This window comes from Panthera tigris, chromosome D2 (assembly GCF_018350195.1).
Source record: "Panthera tigris isolate Pti1 chromosome D2, P.tigris_Pti1_mat1.1, whole genome shotgun sequence".
Taxonomy (NCBI): domain Eukaryota; kingdom Metazoa; phylum Chordata; class Mammalia; order Carnivora; family Felidae; genus Panthera; species Panthera tigris.
In genome coordinates, this window is record NC_056670.1 from 370,104 (window position 1) to 376,712 (window position 6,609).

A 6,609-nucleotide genomic window follows, 5' to 3' on the forward strand; every position below is an offset into this window, starting at 1 on the left:
TTGTTTTTTGTTTTTTACAAATGATACTGGTAAAATCAAGGTTAACCAAGGGAAAATCTTGTGACAGTTTGTAGTACTAAGTGACATAGAAGGTAACTGTGTTGTGTACAGATTGAGGAAAGTCTACAAATATTAATTTTTGTTTATTCTCAGCATATTTAACAATAATGAAAGTTTATAGAAATAAAAAATTCCATACATATAAATCCTCCTTCACAACTGTAAAAAGAAATTCTTGTATACTTCTTGAGGCAGTCTTGTGGGTTAATATAATGGAGTAAAAAATAATGTGATTTTGCTATCCTATAGTTAAAATTTTATTTTTGTCTATTTAGCGCTATAACACACACAAACTGATGGATTTATTGTCAGAAGGTTTGGTGTGTGTGACTGGTATTTTCTGACAAAATATGGGATACACAACATACATGTTTTCTTCAGAGGATGCTGGAACAGTAGAGGCACGCAGGGCTGCTGAGAGGGGGAGGCACGCTTTGTTCCTGGCAGCGGAAATTGTCGTCTATCCAAAAGACAATGTTTCCTTCCCACTGGGAAAGAATATCCTACATATTATGGTGTCAAAATGAGGATTCTAAGAAATCTGTGTTGAAGTTCCAGAAGTTGCTATCATTGTCAAGTCCTGAAAGCTACATGCTTTTCTACTACAAAGGTCAAACTGAAGCTAATATCCAAATTCCTCAGAAAAATAGAAATGTTTATTAACAAAGAAACGTCCAGACTTGACATTTAAGAAATTTCAATGGATGAAATATGAGATGGGTCTTTGCAGCAACCTTCCTTACTTCTTATTTCTGCAACATACTCCTTTCCTCTAAAATAACAATTCCCGAGGTCTGTCATGGGCAATGATGTCACTGAGGCAGGAGTGCTGATCTGCAAAGGCTGCTGTGTGAACAAGCTCCAAGCTCAGGAGCACAGGGATGAACTGGTCTCTGCATAGTACAGTAACAAATGTGACACATAACATCAGTTTTGTTATGAAGCAGAAAATTACATAAGCCTGTCTTAATTATTAAAATGACAAAATGATTACAATTCTGTTGGTAATATTTTAATGTTGCTAATGTAATTTAAAATATTTACAAATTATTACAAGGTATTTCTTGGACAATACTCAGCAGTGGAGCCAGTTAGTAGTAATACCAACAGCTGACTCATGTTGAACTCAAACTATATGCCAAACTCGGTCCTGAGTGCTTTATTGGCTTAATCTATAATTGTCATATAAAATATGTTAAGGCTTTGCAGAGCATGGTTGGCTCAGTCAAGTAGGTGTCTGACTCTTGATTTTGGCCCAGGTCGTGATCTCACGGTCCATGAGTTCAAGCCCCACATTGGGCTTTACGCTGACAGCTCAGAGCCTGGAGCATGCTTCAGATTCTCTCTCTCTCTCTCTCTCTCTCTCTCTCTCTCTCTGCCACATCCCTGCTCTCTCTCTCTCTCTCTGTCTCTCTCCCTCCCTCTCTCTCTTTCAAAACAAATAAAAACTTTAAAATAAAGATATGTTGAGGCTTTGAGAAAGTAGGTCATTTGCTTATGATTATTAATTCAGTAAGTATTGTTCTGGGACTCATAATGATCAAATTCCCAAAGCCACATTCTTGATGATTACACTGGATTTCCACCTTCCCACTGCTCACTTTCTGTTTGGGTTTCATAAGCAACATGATGTGTAGAGGAATATAAAGAAAGCATTGAAGATATAGTCACAAATACTGGGTACTATTTGTAAATGTGAACAGGATCAGAAGCATTTTATGTAGGAATAAGGCTATTTAAATAATGTTTCAAAGCTATCCTGCGGGTTTTTTTTTCCTTGATTTTCTCCCGAACCAGTGTGGTCAAAAGAAGGCTAAGTTGGCAGAGTATACAATTTAGTTGTTCAATTAGAAGCTGCTTATGCAGCAAGGGCGTTAAGCACGGGCAAAGCATCTTGACAACCCCTGGGAAGGATCAGGGAGTTGTCAAGGCTTAATCCCTGGTAATTTCCTTCCCACAGTGGCCACACCTGAAACCAAAGCTGGGCAATGCTTTTGGCTTAGGCCATTGCACTGTCTCCCACCCGGTTCCCCTGTTAGATTTGCACACGCTTTTCTTTCATGAGGAAAATTCATTCCCTGTGGCTCCCATTCACCCTTACCCTGAACACCAGTGAAGGTTCTGTCCAAGCCCCATACTTCCATACCAGCTCAGACTAGTGCTTTTTCTGTCTCAGTTCTTATTAATGAAGAACGTGCCATCATGCCTCTAATTGACATTCTTGTATTGTTTTTATTTCTTAAAAAGAGAAAAAGCATCCTGCAAGCTCAGGGACAAAGTCAAGGGCATTGTCTTCATCCTGTATCTTGGAACAGACTTTATACACTCCCAGACATACTGTATGGTAAAATGAAGACTTGTTAATTGGTGCATTTTTACCAATTGTGCTCATTCATCTGTTTATTTTAAAAATAGACTCCAATATAGCTTCTCCACTCTCCACCCCCATGTGACATAGGTGTTAACTCCCTTGTGACCTCTCAAGATCTAATTTAAACCAAAGACTGTAGTAGCATGAAAAGCTGAGGTATTTTGTATTAAGAAATGTCTTTTAAATGGATACAGTGTGAACCTTATATTCTTTCCTATTTTCTCTCGCTAAATGTGCCATTAGTATATACTTGTGTATTGGGATGACCCCTGTTCCCTGCATTTTTACTACACAAACAGTTCATAATATTTTGTTTATAAATTGCCATTCCCCAGGAAGAAGTGGTGCATTTTAAGTGAAAAGCTCTTAGAGATCGTCTTCTTGAGGAAAATTATTTCCCCTTTTTCAAGTAGGAAATGTAAGAAGTCTTATATTATCATAATTCTCCACATTCCATCTACGTTAAACGTTTGCATTTTTCTTGTCTCAACGTATACAAGGACTGTGACTTTTCGAGACACTCAGATCTGCTCAGCTGAAAAGTCTTGTTACTCATGACTCAATACTCATGAAGAAATAAATAGCACTCAGATTTGTACTGTGGTTGACAGAGCAGCTCCGCTTTCGTTTCCTGGACATCGTTTTGGAAAACACGTTTCTTTCACTTACTGTAAACCTCTTATGAGTCCTGTACTATCATAGGATCTGGGCCACAACGATTCGCATTCAGAGGGTCCCTGACCCGCAGGACCTGCATTTTAGGGGGACATATAGACAATTAATGACAATGATAAAAATATAATAAATCCCTGCACTTTCTATGGCACAATTCTGAAATAAAAAAAACTCCTGAAAACCTAAAGTTTTGTCATAACTCCTCTGGAGTCTCCTGACCTGAATTAACAAAATACTGTGTATAATCTTTGTTCATCACAATTAGAGTCAATATTCATATCTTTATTTACAGAAATATCAACGGGCTTGATCTGGGGTCACTGTCCCAGGTCCTGTGGGGAGCAGAATGGAAGTAGAATATATATACACTGTATTGCTTTTCTAAACCTAGAAAACATCTGAATTCTCAGAGATATTTGGCTGTGGGTTTCAGGTAAGTGACTGCCCTGTATAATGTGGGTGGTGATAAATCATGAATGAAATTAAGGAGGGAAAGTGATAGGAAAGGCTTTCCTTTCTTGAATTTTAGTCCATTGGCTCATTGTTGCATTACAGCTCTCTGGTGTCTTTAAAATACGATTTATTTTTGTTCTGTGTTTGTTCCGCGGGGAAACTTTGGCCCTACTGCACCTGCTGCCTCTTACCCCAAAGCAGAGTCCTGATACACGCGTCTTTTGAACTACAGATGCAGAAAAGTTAAATATCCTCAAATCTAACCACTGGGCTCTGGCAACCATCTCTACTTGCATAGATCTGTCTGTTTTAGAACCTATACCCGGAAGGGTCTTGGCTCCTGGGACTATTGACTTCATCTCTCCCATTAGCATCTGGCATTACCACTTCACTCTCATGAGGAAAGACAGGGATGGCGGGATGTACCTAATTTCTTTCTGACGCCTGTGGTATTATTTCTGTTAGCTTCTCAGCAGGAGTCAGATGAGTTGTGGCAGGTCTTCTGGGCAATGTGGCTATAGCTGTTTCCTTCTCTCTACTTGTGACTGAATAATGTCACGTTGCATATTTTTATTTTATCATTTTACGTTTGTTAAGTATTTTTCTTAAGTTTCTTCTGAAGCTGGTTTTATTCTAAAATTCTCTTGTACACATTTGAGTTGAAATATATGTGGAATATCAGCTAATTGACCTTGATAATTTAAACTCCTTGAGCTTTTTAAAAAAATCATCTTTAATTGAGAATGATTAAAGAAACTTGCCTCTCAGTATCACTTCATTGTTGTTGCTGTTATCCTAATTTTTTAATGATTTCTACTCACTAGATTGTTTTGAATATCAAATGTACTGATGGATATAAAAATTATATGCATATACAGTACTAATTTCTGTTCAATGTTATTTATGGTTCCTGTGACTAGAATAAATAGGTGACATCTATAAATATCCCAAAAGAGAATTAAACCAAGGGATAATGACTACAGAATAAAAATATCCATTTATCAATTTTAGGAAAGAATGGCTTATAATAGAATACATGTGAAATATATGAAGCTTAAAAATTGGAAAAATGTCAGATTTGATGTTAGGAAATGAAGGTTATGAGATCAGAAAACTTATCAAAATTAGCATGACATAAAATACAAAAAAATGAACAAAATTTTTAGGATTTTGCACATGCTTGTACTTCTGCTTTGGTGACAAAAGGAACTTAACTGTAACACGTAATCAGAGGACACAGAAAGGTTTTTTTCGCTCTTACCTGGTGCAATCAGCTTAATAACAAAGCTTTGAAATGGCATATATCAAAGCATTTATATTTAAAAAAAAACCCAAATTTAAAGTAGTGTCTGGAATAAAGTATCTGTTATGATTTATTTATAGTTGAAATTTGCATTTTTGCAAATCATATTTGTTATTTCAGACAAAATAAACTTAAAAGTCAGATTTACTCTAGATTGCTTTTCTACCTAGTTTTAAAGTATACATTAGACAGGTTGGTAATAAAATATTCAAAAGTGGTTTTAACTACTTGTTTTCAGTTGTGATAATAACAAAGTGTCCTTTTCCTTGCCTCTAGCAAGTCCAGAAGCAAAAATCATTTTTAACACCCAGATGGCATATTTTTAACATTCACTGAAAGCAGGAATAATAAGCTGGCATGCCGTGTTGCCTACCTGTCAAGCCTGCATGAGAATGTTCACAGTTCACATGAAGCTGTGTCTATTTTGAAATGATAATTGCATTGTAGTAATACAAATCCAGCTTTTAGAGTGACAGTGAGGCAGTCTGATGTAGAAGAAGGAAGTCTGAAGTGGAAAACAGGACACTGAGTTCTGGGTCTAACCCTGCCACTAACTCTGGGAGGAAGTTTGTGCGAATCTCCTAACCTTACCAGACTTTTGCTTCTTAGTTTTTTTTAATGTTTATTTACTTACTCTGAGGTGGGGGGGGGGGTGGGCAGAGGAAGAGGGAGACACAGAATCCAAAGCAGGCACCAGGCTCTGAGCTGTCAGCACAGAGCCTGACGCAGGACTTGAACTCAGAAACAGTGAGATCATGACTGAGCTGAAATCAAAAGTTGGATGTTTAACCCACTGAGCCACACGTGTGCCCCAATTTTTGCTTCCCTATTGGCTAAATGAAAAGTTTGGAGTAGACAACTTTTAAGATTTCTGCTAGTCCAAAAATGTTTTAATTTTATAAACCATGTACCCTGTTGTGCAAAAGAAGTATTTGTTTTTCTGTCAAATTTTATAAAGTGCCTCTTCTGCCTGGTATCAGACAATGGGATTTTGGTGCATGTGCACTAGATTTTGTTTAGTGACATTTAAATCCAGTTAGTGATTGTCCCTTCTTTCTCATTCATTGTAGCTGGGTGGTGTCAGGTGGGGTCACTTGACCTCATGTATCTTCCTGTGCTAGCACCTGCCCACATGGACACTCTCTGATCGGGTCCTTGCTATGCACGGTCTATCTAGGTCACTCTCCCTATGGTCCCTCTTGTTATGGTCCAAGATACTTTCAGATCTTCTCCCTCTCTCTTTCTCTTTCTGCCTCCCTCTCTTTCTTTCTCAGCTGTTATGGCTTTCTTGGAGGCATGAAAAAATACCAGCTGCTGTCTTGGGAAGACAAATGGAAACATGTATATGCTACTTGGGCCAGTCTTAGCGTACACATACCTCATAGCATGTCATCTGAAGAGCCCAATATAGCTCCTGAACCTGGTTTGGGAAGTGGGGTAAGGTTCTCCCCACTCTCAGATCCTCGAACCTCTCAGGGGGCATCCTGCGCCCCTGCCCAGGACTCTCTGAGCATGATGGCAGGATAGGTCATTATCGAATTTCAGTAGACATTTGTTTTCTCCAGAAGATGAGTATATTATTATTTTCATCAATCAAGTAAGATGTATTTCCCACTGTTGGTATGTATCGGATGATAGATCAAATCACAGCTGGTTCTGTTCCTGAAAAGCATCATAATCCTCCTTCTTTCAGAATTAAAAACAAGAGAAGAGAATAGACCAGTTATTATTAAAGATAAACTACAAA

At 37.9% G+C, this 6,609-nt stretch overlaps 1 long non-coding RNA gene across 1 annotated transcript; it reads right to left on the minus strand.

The window, feature by feature from the left end:
• Positions 1 to 764: 764 nt before the first annotated feature.
• LOC122231969 lies at positions 765 to 6,286 on the minus strand. The gene is made up of 4 exons (XR_006209284.1): positions 6,241 to 6,286; positions 3,101 to 3,182; positions 2,207 to 2,397; positions 765 to 953 (listed from the first exon to the last, which is right to left on the minus strand). It is a non-coding gene; the product is annotated as an uncharacterized LOC122231969 (long non-coding RNA).
• Between the last annotated feature and the right edge of the window lie 323 nt (positions 6,287 to 6,609).